The sequence below is a fragment of the Nicotiana tomentosiformis genome, chromosome 9 (assembly GCF_000390325.3).
Source record: "Nicotiana tomentosiformis chromosome 9, ASM39032v3, whole genome shotgun sequence".
NCBI classification, from domain to species: domain Eukaryota; kingdom Viridiplantae; phylum Streptophyta; class Magnoliopsida; order Solanales; family Solanaceae; genus Nicotiana; species Nicotiana tomentosiformis.
Genome location: NC_090820.1, coordinates 103477457 through 103493797, shown reverse-complemented (window position 1 = coordinate 103493797; position 16341 = coordinate 103477457). Strand labels below are relative to the sequence as shown.

Sequence of the window (16341 nt, the reverse complement as noted above, 5' to 3'; positions counted from 1 at the left end):
TGAAGAGTATTTCTACCCGGAATTATGAGCTGGATCCCCCTAAGCGAAAAGGTTCTACCTGGGTTAAGCTACGAAAAACAAGCCTGGGCGAAGAGTACTTACACCCGGAACTATAAGTTGGATCCCCCTAGGCGAAATGGTTCTAACTGAGTTAAGCTACTGTAAAACAACCTGGGTGAAGAGTATTTCTACCCGGAATTATGAGCTGGATCCCCCTAGGCGAAAAGGTTCTACCCGGGTTAAGCTACGAAACACAACATGAGCGAATAGTACTTCTACCCGGAACTATGAGCTTGATCCTCCTAGGAGAAAAGGTTCTACCTGGGTTAAGCTACAATAAACAACCCGAGCGAAGAGTACTTCTACCCGAAATTACGAGCTGGATCCCCCCAAGGCGAAAAGGTTTTCCCTAGATTAAGCTATGAAAAACAACCTGTGCGAAGAGTACTTCTACCCGGAACTATGAGCTGGATCTCACTAGGCGAAGAGATTCTACCTTGGTTAAGCTACGTAAAACAACCTAAGCGAAGAGTACTTCTACCCGGAATTATGAGCTGGATACCCCTAGGGGAAAAGGTTTAACCTGGGTTAAGCTACGAAAAATAACCTGAGCGAAGAGTACTTCTACCCGGAACTATGAGCTGGATCCCCCGAGGCAAAACTGTTCTACCGGGGTTAAGCTACGAAAAATAGCCTGGGCGAAGAGTACTTCTATCTAGAACTATGAGCTGGATCCCCCTAGGCAAAAAGGTTCTACCTGGGTTAGGCTACGTAAAACATCCTGAGCGAAGAGTACTTCTACCCGGAACTATGAGCTGGATCCGCCTAGGCGAAAAGGTTCTACCTATGTTAAACTACGAAAAACAAGCCTGGGCGAAGAGTACTTCTATCCGGAACTATGAGCTGGATCCCCCTAGGTGAAAAGATTCTACCTAGGTTAAGCTAGGAAAAACAAGCCTGGGCGAAGAGTACTTCTACCCGGAACTATAAGCTGGAGCCACCTAGGTGAAATAGTTCTACCTGAGTTAAGCTACTGTAAAATAACCTGGGTGAAGAGTATTTCTACCTTGAACTATAAGCTGGATCCCTCTAGGCAAAAAGGTTCTACCCGGGTTAAGCTACGAAATACAACATAAGCGAAGAGTACTTCTACCCAGAACTATGAGCTAGATCCCCCTAGGCGAAAAGGTTCTACCTGGGTTAAGCTACGAAAAACAACCTGATCGAAGAGTACTTCTACCCTGAACTATGAGCTGGATCCCCCTAGGAGAAAAGGTTCTACCTGGGTTAAGCTACGAAAACCAACCTGAGCGAAAAGTACTTCTACCCAGAACTATGAGCTGGATTCCCCTAGGAGAAAAGGTTCAACCTGTGTTAAGCTACGAAAAACAACCTGAGCGAATAGTACTTCTACCCGGAACTATGAGCTGGATCCCGCTAGGGGAAAAGGTTCTACCTGAGTTAAGCTACGTAAAACATCCTGAGCGAAGAGTAATTTTACCCGGAACTATGAGCTGGATCCCCTAGGCGAAAAGGTTCTACCTGGATTAAGCAACGAAAAACAAACCTGGGCGAAGAGTACTTCTACCCGGAACTATGAGCTGGATCCCCCTAGGAGAAATGGTTCTACCTGAGTTAAGATACTATAAAACAACCTCGGCGAAGAGTACTTCTACCCGAAACTATGAGCTGAATCCCCCTAGGCGAAAAGATTCTACCTGGGTTAAGTTAAGTAAAACAATATGAGCGAAAAGTACTTCTACCCAGAACTATAAGCTCGATCCCCCTAGGCAAAAAGGTTCTACCTGGGTTAAGGTACAAAAAATAAGCCTGAGCGAAGAGTACTTCTACCTGGAAACTATGAGCTGGATCCCCCTAGGCGAAAAGGTTCTACCTGGGTTAAGCTATGAAAAATAGCCTAGGCGAAGAGTACTTCTACCTGGAACTATGAGTTGCATCCCCCTAGGTGAAAAGGTTTTACCTAGGTTAAGCTACGAAAAACAAGCGTGGGCGAAGAGTACTTCTACCCGGAACTATATGCTGGATCCCCTCGGTGAAATGGTTATACCTGAGTTAAGCTACTGTAAAATAACCTAGGCAAAGAGTATTTCTTCTCGAAACTATGAGCTGGATCCCCCTAGGCGAAAAGGTTCTACCTGGGTTAAGCTACGAAAAATAGCCTGGGCGAAGAGTACTTCTACCCGGAACTATGAGCTGGATCCCCCTAGGCGAAAAGGTTCTACCTGGGTTAAGCTACGAAAATGAGAGGTATGAACATTAGTGATGCATGCTAAAAATAAAGGGAAGTGGAGATTTTGAGGAAACTTACCTTTGGTGACATTCGTCCTTTAGGAATCGCCATTCTGCCCTTCTTTATTACTGCTCCAAACAAAGAAAAATTGTGAGTTTTAAAAGTGGTGGTCGGTTTGTGGCCTTGATGTCTTTGGCAGCTTGGCTTTGTGCCCATCTTCTTTTGATGATAATTTTAACCTTCCACTAGATATTTCATAAATACCACTTGCATTTCTGGCCTCGTAGAGCCTTTGACTTTTCAAACTTTTACATAACGGTTGGTCGCGTGAGACTTAACCTTTTCAACTTTATTTTGCATTTATGGCATTTCACTTCGACTTCTTTCCTCCAAAACTTTCAATTTCAGAGCATTGGGGAACCTTTGTCTTTTCAAACTTTGCCAAAACGGTTAGCCACTTGGTACTTAACCTATTCAACTTCATTTTGCCTTGTGGACACTTTGAATTTGATTTCCTCCTTTAGAGAGTTTTTGATTTCAAAGCATCAGCCACCCTGGAAAATCAGGGTTGACTTGATGCCCCCGTTGAGGCTGGGTGCCTCTTGAATTTTATCTTGTATCAAACAAAAGCCTGGTAAATCAGTCTTGCCATCCCTTCTCCGCCTTAGTTTTAGACAAGAGGTATCCCTTTCGGGGAAAGGAAAGAAGGACTTATCTGGAGTACATGCGGACTTCAATGAACATGACATGCCTTTTGTACTGGATGCATGATCTGTGTAAACTGTCCGACTCTTAGAAATTCCTCACAACTTTTTCCTCGAAATCGAGAAACCTTGCCTAAGACTGTGTCGATGTCAATGGATATGATGATTCTCTTTTTGATCAGTGGCACCCTTTGTGGGTTTCCCCAGTTGACATCTCTCTTCTCACCATCGCCTTAAAGTGCTCCTTGCGAGTTTTCACTAAAAAGACTCTCTCATTTTAGTTTCTTTACTCACCATTGCCTTACGGCGCCCATGCGGGTTTTCACCAATAAGACTCTCATTTTATTTCTCTCATTTTGGTTGCATCAGATCCTAAATGACTATATCCTTCAATTCTCGAAAATTCACCAAATGATTGTATTCTTCAATTCTCGAACATTCTCGTTGATTGATCGGAAGGACTTGAAAAGGATTTGGGTAAAACGAATTTGGATTGAATTACAACTTTGGAGCCTTTAAGGCGAAACCATCACCGAACCATTGTAACATCTACCCCAGTTTCAGTTTTATTTTTTTTTTAAATGTGGATTTTTATTTTAGTGTGACTGAACCCCAGAGAGAGGTGATCGTGGCCAAACCTACACCACTACATAGTAGCAAAGAGTGGTCAATGCAGTTTTACCTGATAAGGTCAGGATCGATTTCCATAGGGAGTTAATTTGGTTTGGAGTCGGGTATCTAACTAATCTAGATGTGCGTGTTGTTTCTAATTGCACTTCCAAACATTGTTGTGATTGATTCTATTCTAATTTTTATACTATTGTATGCCAAGTGTAAGCTAAGTACAATATTTTTGGTGAAAGTTTTCAAGTGTTAAAAGGCACTAGGGTAGTGACTTCTGCCTAGGTGAGTATCTAATGGATGTCAAGAATTTAGGACAAGCTTGCTACAATTGGGGTCGTGATATAATCATCACATATGAGTGCTCACTATATACCTCTTGGTAGTTTGAGTGACTTTGCCTGATTTGGCTTTCTCAAGCCCAAATGGGTGTTCGCACAATCCAAATAAAATTGGCTCAAGTCGGGTATTACTATCTCTAGGTTTAACCCTTTAATCGGGGCTATTAATATCTTGAGTTCACCCCAATTCCTTGTTAGCCTAATTTTTCTAGACTTAGTCTCTCTTTCTCAAGAAGAGCCTAAGTCATAAAGGCATGAATCAGTGTTTGCACCACTAATTCTATCATTTTAGCATGAATTAGGCTAAATATCACTAACCCATAAACAATTAAGCCCTAAAATTCAAGACCCATTAAATACCAACACTAGGATTGGGTCACCACCCTAGCTATGAGGTCTAGCTACTTATGAATACAACAGAAATCAAAGGTGAAGATGAAATATAAGCCATAATATTAAAGTACAAGATGAAAATCTAAAGTTTGAAGGTAAATCTATTATAAAATTGCCCAAAAGGGGAAAAACCAGCCGTTCACGTGCTCTGCTCTACAAAACTTAACCTAAAAATGTCAAAAAGATCTATTTATACATAGCTAAAATTTTCGGACAAAAATGCCCTTGCGGAGTATTCGCGGACGCGTAATTCTGACCGTGTCCGCGTTTGAGCTTTCGCGGCCTCATAATAATAAGTGTGGTCTGCGTTTCTTCAATACTGGACTTGGACTGGACTAGGTTTCGCGGACAGCGTAAATACATTTGTGTTCGCATTAGCTTCAATCGCGGCCGCGTATTATGTTCGCGGACTGTGTTCTTCAGTTAAGTTTCACTTGCCAAGTCTCTGAACCTTTTATCAAGCTCCCAGCAGAATTTTCACCGCGTCCGCGTCTGATAACTTCGCGGCCACGTAATGTAGACGCGGGCAGCGGTAGTGTTTTCTCTGGATTGTAGCTTCTCTGAACCTCTATCTCGCCGATCGCAGAATATTATCTGCCTCAGCGGTGAACCCTACGCGGCCGCGCTTTTCCATCGTGGTCCGCTGTTCAGTTTCAGCCTTTGACTTGTGCAAGTTTGACTCCTTCATGCTTCTTTGCCTCATTTTGACCAAACCCTGCAAGCAAGCACATTATGTTAGTTTTCGGGACTACCTTTAGCATTTGTTTTATCCAAAACCTAAGCAAAAGAGAGCAAATAATAGTCTAAAATCCCTAGTTGTCTACTCCCCCAAACTTAAGCTTTTGCTTGTCCTCAAGCAAATAAGGTAATTCCCACCTCCGAAAGAAAAAGAAAGGAAAATCTCAGCTGTTCTAAGGTGACTTCATCAACATCAATTGGAAATAACAATTACCCTCAACACAAATGCATTATCAACAACATTATGCAACGAATATTTGAGTTTCATAGGTCTAATGTGACACAAGAGCATCAAGAGTTGACTCAATTCACCAAGGAACCTCTCTCTCATGTAGGTCGTTGTGGATCCCAGACTTCTTCTCCTCTACTCTCTATGAGCTCATCTTACCTTATAGAATGTGACACTCAAAACCGGGATTGTAAAGAAGTGTTCTCATCACTCTCAAAAGAATGCCACAAGTCAGGCTCTAAGTACCATAGGCTTGCCCCTCATGTAAATCACCACTAATGTAAGCTCACTCAACTTGAAATCCTATAGGGCTTTAGCAGGATGTAATGAAGGCTTTTTAGATCAAGGTCGGACCTAATGAACTACGATGGTATCATATTTCCTTAAACACTCCATTTTCTCAATTCGGCTCATGCTTTCTTGACTCTTTGAGTCATTTTCTTCTTCCTTGGGGGAACTAGAGAGACACTTTGTCACTCTTTCTTCTTTATGACGATCATTTTTCTACTTTTCTCATCATTCCAAACCTTTCAACATTGTTTTCTTGAATCCTTTCAACTTTTGCTTTTCTTTTGACATACTTCTTTTTCTTTTTCTTTTTTTTTCTTTTTTTTCTTTTTTTTTAAACATCATTTTTATATACTTTTCTTTGCTTTTCCTTTTCATCAATTCCTTTTGTTCTTTGCATCATTCATCACTTTGAAATTCCTCGTCTCTCCCCCAAATTTATGTTTTTTACTATTGTTCATCATGAATGCTAAGGAAAGATTGGTTGCCAAGAGAGGGTCATTATAGAACGGATGAAGGCTTGTAATGTGGTTATTGAATGAAAAAAGCTTAGGCTCAAAGGGGTTGACTAAGGACATCATAGTGGTAGGACATGGAAGTTTTCAAATTCACATGGAACCAAGGAGAGCCTATAATCACTTCTCAAGTCGAGCTACACTTAGAATTTTGCCTAGAAAAACATTCGGGGCAAGTTTTAGACTTGTTGGCACGGGACTTGGACTTGCAATGCAATACCTCACCTCTCAAGCTACTGGATTGTTAAAGAGAATAGAGTCGAGGGCCCACAACAACCTTAGCTAAGATTGAAGATCACAAATGGCTCACAAAAACCACTTGATGATATTTTTAGTCAACTCAAGAGTCTAAAGGTCACGACTAGAGCTAATCTCTTCAACCAACGTGTCTCTAACCATGAGGTCGAAGGTAAATGTGTTGGTACCAAGTGAAGCCTGCTTGAGACACTTTTATTCATTACTACTATATATCAAAATAGAAAGAAAAATAGACTCAATCCCTTAAGAAGGTTGTCACGCCATCCATCGTTGGGAAGAGCCACCTGTTTCACACAAATTCCACCTTTGGAAAGAACCGTGGCATTAAGAAAATCAAAGGCTTATTGATCACGAAAAATTGTAAAAAAGAAGCTACAAATTCAAAAACAAACTACTAAATGAAATAAGAAGCTAAGCTATTAAGGATAATTACAAAAGAAGTTATAAAGTAAAATACGTAAAGTAAACTGAATATGTACAATAGGGGATTGAAACGAATATACAAAAAATGGGGAAGAATATATACATGGAATGGTAATTTTATATACATACCAAAAGTGAAAAGTACGAAAATGAAAGTACAATAAGTAGAGAATAAAGAAAAATAGTATCAAAGTTATTACAGACCAATCATCAAAATCATCATATCAAAATAAGGCCACCCCCCAAATAAAAATTAGCATTTTCCTCAATGCTAAAAGAAAAAATAGAATAGGGGAGGGATAGAGAGTAAAGAGAACTCCCTATGTGGCCTCTGTCTGCATGGGTTCACTGGTGGGGTCCTGTGGCTGGCCAGACTCATCACCTCCCTCGGGGTCCACCAGCTCAATCTCCAAGTCCTCCGTCTGGGGTATTACCACTCTCCTCACCGACTCTCTGTCAGCCTCCTGCTCTGGTACCTGTGTTGGTTGAGCTGTCTGTGCTGCATGGGAAGCCTCTCCCATAAAGAGATCTAGAGGAATATCGCAGGCGGAAGTGAGCTTCGCCACCTCCTTCTTCAACTCTTCTTGACCCTTCTTCACTTTCCTCACCTGTTTACCCAGCTCTTTGATAACCTTTTCATACGCACCCAGAGACTCCAGAATCTTTTTTTGAATTTCAAGAATACTCTTTAATGATTCCTCCACTGATGGAGGCATCCAGAGTTATGCTGGAACTGCCTGAGCTACTGCTGCACTGGATAAGGCAGATAATTTTGATTTAGCTACTTGCATCCAGTTGTTGATGCCGGCCAAAGTCTGATTTACCCTCAGTGCAGTCTGAGGGTAAGCTGATGAAGAAGGCACTGATGGTGGGATAGAAGTGGATGGCCCAGAGGATGGATGTGGCATGGCAGCAGATGATTCCTCGGCTATAGAAGGCACGGACCCAGTGGCCACTACCCCTGACTCTTCAGACTGGCCAGTGGAGGTGGTGGATTATCCCTTGGACTTGGGGTTGTCTGGACCCTAAAGGTTGTACTAGGAGAAGGGCCTTTTCGGCTTCACCTTCGTGTCAAAGTGTCTCCCCTCAACCCGCTGGTCCTCTAGGTACATAGTGATGAAATTGGGGTAAGGGTAAGATCATTTTTCCTTCCCGGTTGCCTTGGATATGTTCTGGGCCATGAGGTTCCCCACATTTATCGGGTACCCTGCCATGATCGACGCTATGAGGATCGCTCGGGAAAGTGGAATGTCACTGTCATACTGGCACGGATCAAGGCGGCTGCAAACGAAGGTGCACTACCCTTTTTCTTTAAAGCTAAGGGTGTTTCTGGCAATTCAGAGTCCCGGTGTAATCCAGGGCGGTGTTGTCCCTGGTATGGCTATCACCTCTGCTAACCATGGATGGGCTGCTTCATCTAATACCAACTTTTGTATGTATAGAGCAGCGTATACATCATCAAACCCGGCATATTTATTCAAAGTTTTGCCATCGAACCGGATCTTCTTGTTTCGTACCTTAGTCACATGGGTGCCCTTTTTGATGTGGGAAACATTGGCATAAAATTCCTTGACTAGGTACTCATTTGCTTCCGGCAACTTGCTAGTGAAGAATTTCCATTCCACTCTTTCATAAAATTGTCTCTTTACATTCGGGTTGTGAGGGAGAAGGTCTCTTTCTATGAAATGACGCTTAAGGGTGAGCGTCCTTTGTGGCCACCATTCCCGAAATTTGTGGTAGGCCTTCTCACTCACAAACCGATCTTGCCACACTGCCGACTTCCTTGATCTACTCAACCTCCCTCATGTGTATCAACTCCTCTAACATCCTCCTCTCCCGTCATCCAGAACCTCTTTTTCATCATCCATATCAATAGGAGTAGCTGTTGAGGCCGGAGTTGCAGCAGGTGGGGGAGGAGGTGCTGAAGTCTCACTATCTCCTTCTGAGCTATCATCCGACTCAGATGCGGAGGTGTGTTGATCGATGAGATGGAAAGGTTGAGATTGCACCTCGGGTTGTTGTTCAGATTCTCCCTCGGAAATCTCCCGGGAAGGGAGGTATTCACTAATGTCCGAGGAGTCAGCCTGAGGTCTCACAAGTGGTGCTTTTTTGCCAATAGTCTTCTGAGGTGCTATGGATGAAATCTGCTTCCCTTTGCCTCGGCCGCGGGAGGAATCTCCCCTCCCTTTGGATTTGTCGAGACCACTACGAGATCGCACCATTATCTACACACACATTTAGTGAAAGATCATTAGTATTGTGGTTCAATGAATTGGCAGAGGACAACAGATGAAATGATCAAAGTGTTTCTCAAAATAGGGTTCCGCTGACAGCGTAAAAGAGGCGCGGCCGCGAAAGGGTCAGCGCGGTCCGCATAAAAATGAGCGCGGTCCGCGAAAAAGTTGGGATCAGACTAACAACTCTCTGAACATTGGATTTTGCTAACAGCAAAAAAGGGCGCGGCCGCGGAAAGGTCAGCGCGGTCCGCATAAAAATGATCGCGGCCGCGAATGAGTTGGGATCAGACTACCAACTCTCTGAACATTGGATTCTGCTGACAACAAGAAAAAGGGTGCGGCCGCGGAAAGGTCAGCGCGGTCCGCATAAAAATGAGCGCGGCCACGAATGAGTTGGGATCAGACTACCAACTCTCTGAACATTGGTTTCCGCTAACAGCGTAATTCGGGATGCACCCGCGAAAGATCAAACGCGGACAGCATAAAACTGGACGCGGTCGCGGAAGCAATTTCCAAACTCTCTGTAACTCATGAGCACGGACCGCGAATTTTTGGATGCGGCCGCATAAGTTCAAACGCGGACCGCAGAAAAATCACCGCGTTCGCGAACATGCAACCGTACTCAGCTTCTCACAAATTAGAGAATGCGGACCGCAGTCCGCGAAGTTCAAACAACACTGGCTCTGGCACATTTGAAACCTAGGGCTTTCACTAAGTGCAAAAATTAATGCAATTAACATGCATAGTTAATAACCCTATCCCCTATTAGGCATGGAAAACAATTACCCACATGGATATATAAGCATGAATTAAGCATGATCTTGAGATTTTGGCATGTATTAAACCCTAACCTAAAAGAAAAATTACGAGTAGAAGAAAAGAAAATCAAAAGATGAAATTAATGTAAAGATTTGAGCATACCAGATGTGGATTTGTAGTAGGAAATAGCTTCTTGACTAATGAGATATGAAATTGAAATTTCAAGAAGTGGAAGATGAACATTGGCCTATTTCGCTAAGAGCGTGGGTTCGAAAAAGTGTAAAAGACCTAAGGACTTCCTATTTATACCAACCCCAGAGGTCACCTGAGCGCGGTCCGCGTAATTCCACCGCGTCCGCGCTTTTTACCTTTAGAAGAAACTTTTCTGAAACAGGTCCGCTGAGAGCGGAATAACGGGCGCGGCCGCGTAATATCAATGCGGACCGCGAAATTATGAACACGGACGCAAATACAACTTCAGAGAGTTGATATTCTGGACTTTGCAAATTTGCGCCCGCTGACAATATACGCCCTCGCGAAAAGCTCTCGCTGACCGCAAAATTTTGAGCGCGGTACGCATAATTCCCTACTCTTAGGCAAATTTTTCCAGCAACAGTCCTGTACTGCATAAACAATTCCTACACAAAGCTCACAACCAGTTAGTTCAAAATAAAGCCTGATCTAAGAAGGAAATCGAAGAAGAAAGAAAACACATGGGTTGCCTCCCAAGAAGCGCCTGATTTAACGTCGTGGCACGACGCATTTTACCAACATCATTGGAAATTGATCAAGGCTACCACATGGCTGTCATCAAACTTGATGAGGTAATGCTTCACTCGGTGCCCATTAACTCTGAATATTTCACCATTTTTGTTTTTCAAGTCAAGAGCACCAAATGGAGTCATGTGCACCACCTCAAAGGGGCCACTCCATTTTGACTTCAGCTTTCCCGGAAACAGTCGTAACCGGGAGTTGAATAGAAGAACCAAGTCACCCTCCTTGAATTCTTTGTTCCGGGCATATTTGTCATGTAAGTACTTTATCTTGTCCTTATACAAGGACGAGCTGGAATAAGCATGAAACCGGAATTCATCAAGTTCATTGAGTTGCTCTACCCGGAGGTTGGCTGCTACATCCCATTCAAGGTTTAACTTCTTGAGCGCCCACATGGCCTTGTGCTCTAACTCAACCGGAAGATGGCATGCTTTCCTAAATACCAACTGGTACGGAGACATACCAATTAGAGTCTTGTACGCAGTTCTATAAGCCCACAAAGCATCGTCAAGTTTCTTTGACCAATTCATCCGGTTTGCACTGACAGTTTTTTATAATATGCTCTTTATATCCTTATTGGAGACCTCAACTTGTCCACTATCCTGGGGATGATAAGGGGTTGACACCTTATGATTGGTACCATACTTGGAAAGCAAAGTGTCGAAAGCCTTATTGCATAAATGAGAACCCCCATCACTGATGATTGCCCGAGGGGTGCCAAACCGTGTGAAGATATTTTTCTTTAGGAACGCCACCACACTCTGTGCCTCATTGTTGGGCAAAGCTACAGTTTCAACCCACTTGGAAACATAATCAACAGCAACCAGAATATAAGTGTTACCACAGAAACTCACAAATGGCCCCATGAAGTCTATCCCCCACACGTCAAAAATATCGATTTCAAGAATAGTGGTGAGAGGCATTTCATCCTTCTTGGAAATTCCATCAGCTCTTTGGCATTCATCACACCTCTTAACAAGCTCACTTGCATCTTTATATAGTGTAGGCCATTAAAATCCATAGCTAAGAACCTTTGAAGCAGTTCTCGCCCCACCATGATGACCACCGTAGGGCGAGGAATGGCAAGCATCAAGAATATTCATTTGCTCCTCTTCCGGGACACATCTCCGGATCACACCATCATTGCAAATCTTGAAAAGATAGGGTTCATCCCAATAATAATCCAAGTTGTCCCATTTGAGTTTCTTCCTTTGGTTAGAAGAGAGCTCACTTGGGACAATGACGGTCACAAGAAAGTTAGCCATATCGGCGAACCAAGACATACCATTCAAAGACACGGAGAGGAGTTGTTCATCCGGGAAAGAATCATTGATTTCGAGGCCATTGTGGGGCCTTCCCTCCTCTTCGAAGCTGGACAAGTGGTCCGCCACTTGATTATCACTTCCTTTACTATCAATGATTTCAAGGTCAAACTCTTGAAGCAAAAGAACCCATCTCATCAACCTAGCCTTCAAGTCCTTCTTGGTCATCAAGTAACGGAGTGCCGCGTGATCGGTGTGCACAATCGCTTTGGCACCCATGAGATATGGCCTGAAATTTTCCATGGCGAAGACAATGGCTAATAACTCTTTCTCGATCACCGTATAATTGACTTGGGTGTCATTCATCATTTTGCTTGCATAATAGACCGGATGAAATATCTTGTTGACCCTTTGCCCCAAAACTGCTCCTACAGCAACGTCACTAGCATCGCACATGAGCTCAAATGGTAAGTTCCAATTGGGTGCGGTGATAATGGGAGTGGTTTTCAATTTACAATTGAGAAGCTCAAAAACTTTCATGCAATCTTCATTGAACACAAACTTTGCATCCTTTTCTAGTAGCTTGCACAAGGGGTTCACCACTTTTGAGAAATCCTTAATGAACCTTCGGTAGAACCTCGCGTGCCCAAGAAAGCTCCTAACTCCCTTGACGGAAGTAGGAGGAGGGAGTTTTGAAATAACTTCAATCTTTGCTTTTTCCACTTCAATACCGTCCTTTGAGATCTTATGGCCGAGGAAAATGCCCTCCTCAACCATAAAGTGGCATTTTTCCCAATTAAGCACTAGGTTGGTCTCTTCACATCGGGCCAACACTTTGTCAAGATTATCCAAGCATTCTTCAAATGAGTCCCCCCCAACACTAAAATCATCCATGAACACTTCGAGGACGTCCTCCACCATATCCGTAAATATTGCCATCATATACCACTGAAAGGTAGCCGGTGTATTACACAAACCAAACGGCATCCGTGAGAATGCAAATGTGCCATATGGACATGTGAAGGTGGTTTTCTCTTGGTCCTCCGATGCAATGAGAATCTGGTTGTATCCTGAGTACCCATCCAAAAAGCAATAGAAGGCACGCCCGGCAAGTCTGTCCAACATTTGATCAAGAAAGGGCAATGGAAAGTGGTATTTGCGGGTCACTTTGTTCAGCTTTCTGTAGTCCATACATACCCTCCATATGGTGACAGTACGAGTGGGGATCAACTCATTTTTCTCATTTGTGACCACAGTCATACCCCCCTTCTTCAGCACACATTGTACCAGTGAAGTCCATGAGCTATCCGAAATAGGGTACACAACCCCTGCATCAAGCCACTTCAAAATTTCCTTCTTGACGACCTCTTACATAGCCTCGTTAAACCTCCTTTGATGTTCCACAGAGGGGGGATCACCTCATTTTTCTCATTTGTGACCACAGTCATACCCCCCTTCTTCAGCACACATTGTACCAGTGAAGTCCATGAGCTATCCGAAATAGGGTACACAACCCCTACATCATACCACTTGACAATGTCCTTCTTGATGACCTCTTGCATAGCCTCGTTCAACCTCCTTTGATGTTCTATGGAGGGGTTGGCATCATTCATTAGTATAATTTTGTGCATGCAAAAGGCAGGGCTTATACCCCGAATGTCAGCCAATGTCCATCCAATTGCCTTTTTACTTCTTTGAAGCACCGTAATGGTGGAGTCTACCCGCACGTTAGTTAGGCAAGCAGATAGCATAACAGGTAATGTGGAAGAAGGGCCTAAGAATTCATACCTGAGGTGTGAAGGAAAAGGTTTCAACTCCAATGTTGGTGGCTCCTCGATTGAGGGCTTTGTTGGTGGAGTCTTCCGGTTTTCCAAGTCCAATGAAAGTTTACGTGGCCCATATGAGTAGGATCTCATTCCTTGCAACGTTTTTGCATATTCAACCAAGCCTTCCTTTTCATCATCCTCACGGTTTAGCAATACAACTTCCAAAGGGTCTTCCACATTGATCATGGAACTTGTGTCATCAACTATCACCTCCATCACAAGATCCACAAAAGAGCAAACTTCATTGCTATTTGGTTGCCTCATTGATTTGCACACGTGGAATACAACTTTTTCATCGCCCATTTGGAAGGTGAGCTCCCATGCTTCCACATCCACCAATGCCTTCCATGTTGCTAGGAAAGGTCTCCCTAATATTATGGGTACCTCATAGTCGACTTCGCAATCGAGAATCACAAAATCAGCAGGCAAAATAAACTTGTCGACCCGGACTAAAACATCATCAATAATACCAAGCAGCCTTTTCATTGTCCGATCCGCCATTTGTAATCTCATGGAAGTAGCTCTTGGCTTCCCAATACCTAGTGTCTTGAACGCAAAATATGGCATCAAATTAATACTTGCTCCCAGATCACACAAGCTTTTGCAAAATCGGCTCTACCAATGGTGCATGGAATTGTAAAGGCACCGGAATCTTCAAGCTTTGGAGCCATCGAGTGCACAATGGCACTAACTTGATGAGTCATTTTGATGGTCTCACAATTCATAGATCTCTTCTTAGTTACCAAGTCCTTCATGAACTTGGCATATCCCGGCATTTGTTCGAGAGCTTCCACCAAGGGCACATTGATTGACAAACTTTTCATCATCTCAATAAACTTTTTGAATTGGTTTTCATTATTTTGCTTTGCAAGCCTTTGAGGATATGGTGGAGGAGGCCTTGGTAAAGGGGCCTTGGCTTTAGGCACTACCGTTTTCAGTATGTCTATCACGTGTTCCATAGACGGGTTCACATCATTTTGAGTCACCTCCATGTTGTCATTGCTATCCATCCTCACTTCATCATTCACATTCTCATCATTGGCTTAAACCTCATCATCTTCTTGCAATACAATATCTTCATTCACAATCTTCTTTGGATCAGAAGTACTTGCATCTCCACCTCTACCGCTTCTTGTGGTCACTACCATAGCATGGCCTGTATGGTTCCCTCCCTTCGGGTTTACTATCGTATCACTTGGTAGTGCCCCCTTAGGGCAAGTATTCAATTCTTGAGAAATTTGACCCAGTTGTACTTCCAAGTTGCGAATAAAGGTAGTTTAGGAGGCTATTTGGGCATCGGAGTCAGCATTCCTTTCCAGCATTTGTTTGAACATATTCTCTATTCGCCCCATCTCATTGTTTGAAGAACTTTGCCCTTGAGATGAATATGGAGGCGGATTGTTTGGTTGTTGATACATCGGGGGCCTTTGGACGCCCGACCCCTGGTTGCCTTGATTATTATTATTCCAACCCCCTTGTTTCCATTTCCTCCCCAATTGTTATTGTTGTTCCCCCAATTCTGATTATTTTTGTTGCCATTGTTCCAATTCCCTTGGCCTTGGTTGCCCCAATTTTGATAGTTCCCATACGATCTCCATTGTTGATTTGGAGCATTGCTCCGCTGACCTTGGTAGTTATTGGCATATAACACTTCCTCACTTTGATCATCATAAGAATCGTCTTGATTGTCACCACTACCACTTTGCTCATATTGATCTTGATTGTTTTGCTCTTGTTGACCACGTTGTTTCCTCCTGTTGACCATGGCATTTACCCCTTCCATGGCATTTACTTGCTTTGTCCCTTGAACTTGCTGAAGTTGGGCCTTTGCTAACTGATTCATAGTAGTTGTCAACTCGGCTATGGCTTGTCCGTGATCTTGAAGTTCCTTGTGAAGATGGATGACATTAGGGTCACCCTGAGGAAGATTTGCCTGACTCTGCCAAGCTGAAGATGTGTCAGCCATCTCATCAAGTATGTTACAAGCATCGGCATAAGGCGTCTTCATAAAATTTCCCCCAGCTAGCTGATTCACCACACACAGGTTGGCCGTGTTGATGCCCCAATAGAATGTCTGCTGAATCATTTCTTCAGTCATATCATTATTTGGGCATTCCTTGACCATTGTCCGGTATCGCTCCCAGATTTCATGTAGCGGTTCATTAGGTTCTTGTTTAAAGGCTAAGATCTCATCCCTCAATATTGCCATATGACCTGGTGAGAAAAACTTGGTTGTAAAATTTTCTGCCAACTCATCCCATGTGTGTATGGAGTGGTTGGGTAGCCTCTCGAGCCAGTCCAAAGGTTTCCCTCTAAGTGAAAATGGGAAAAGTCTCAATCTCAGAGCGTCCTCCGACACATTCGTCTGCTTTCTCCCCCAGCATGTGTCTACAAAACCCTTTAGATGCTTGTATGTGTTCTGATGAGGAGCTCCAGTGAAGAAGCCCCTTTGCTCCAATAGGGTCAGCATGACATTTGTAATTTGAAAATTGCCCGCCCAGATCGGGGGGGAGGGGGGGTACAATTGCACTTGCGTAACCTTCGTTGGGTAGCACCCGGTGTGCTGCCCGTGGAAGAGGTGGGGGAGGGTTTGGAATGTTGTCATTAGCCTGGCGGCCTCTTCTTTGGACTTCAGGTTCTAGATTAACCTTATCCTCAACATTGTCATCTACCTCCTCCCCCGGAAGAATATGTCCAAGAGCATCATTATGAGCTATTTGGT

General features: G+C 43.4%; 1 non-coding gene across 1 annotated transcript; it reads left to right on the top strand.

Moving 5' to 3' along the window:
- The first annotated feature begins 15715 nt into the window (after positions 1-15715).
- LOC138899634 (small nucleolar RNA R71) lies at positions 15716-15822 on the top strand. The gene has a single exon (XR_011411384.1). It is a non-coding gene; the product is annotated as a small nucleolar RNA R71 (small nucleolar RNA).
- Positions 15823-16341: the final 519 nt, after the last annotated feature.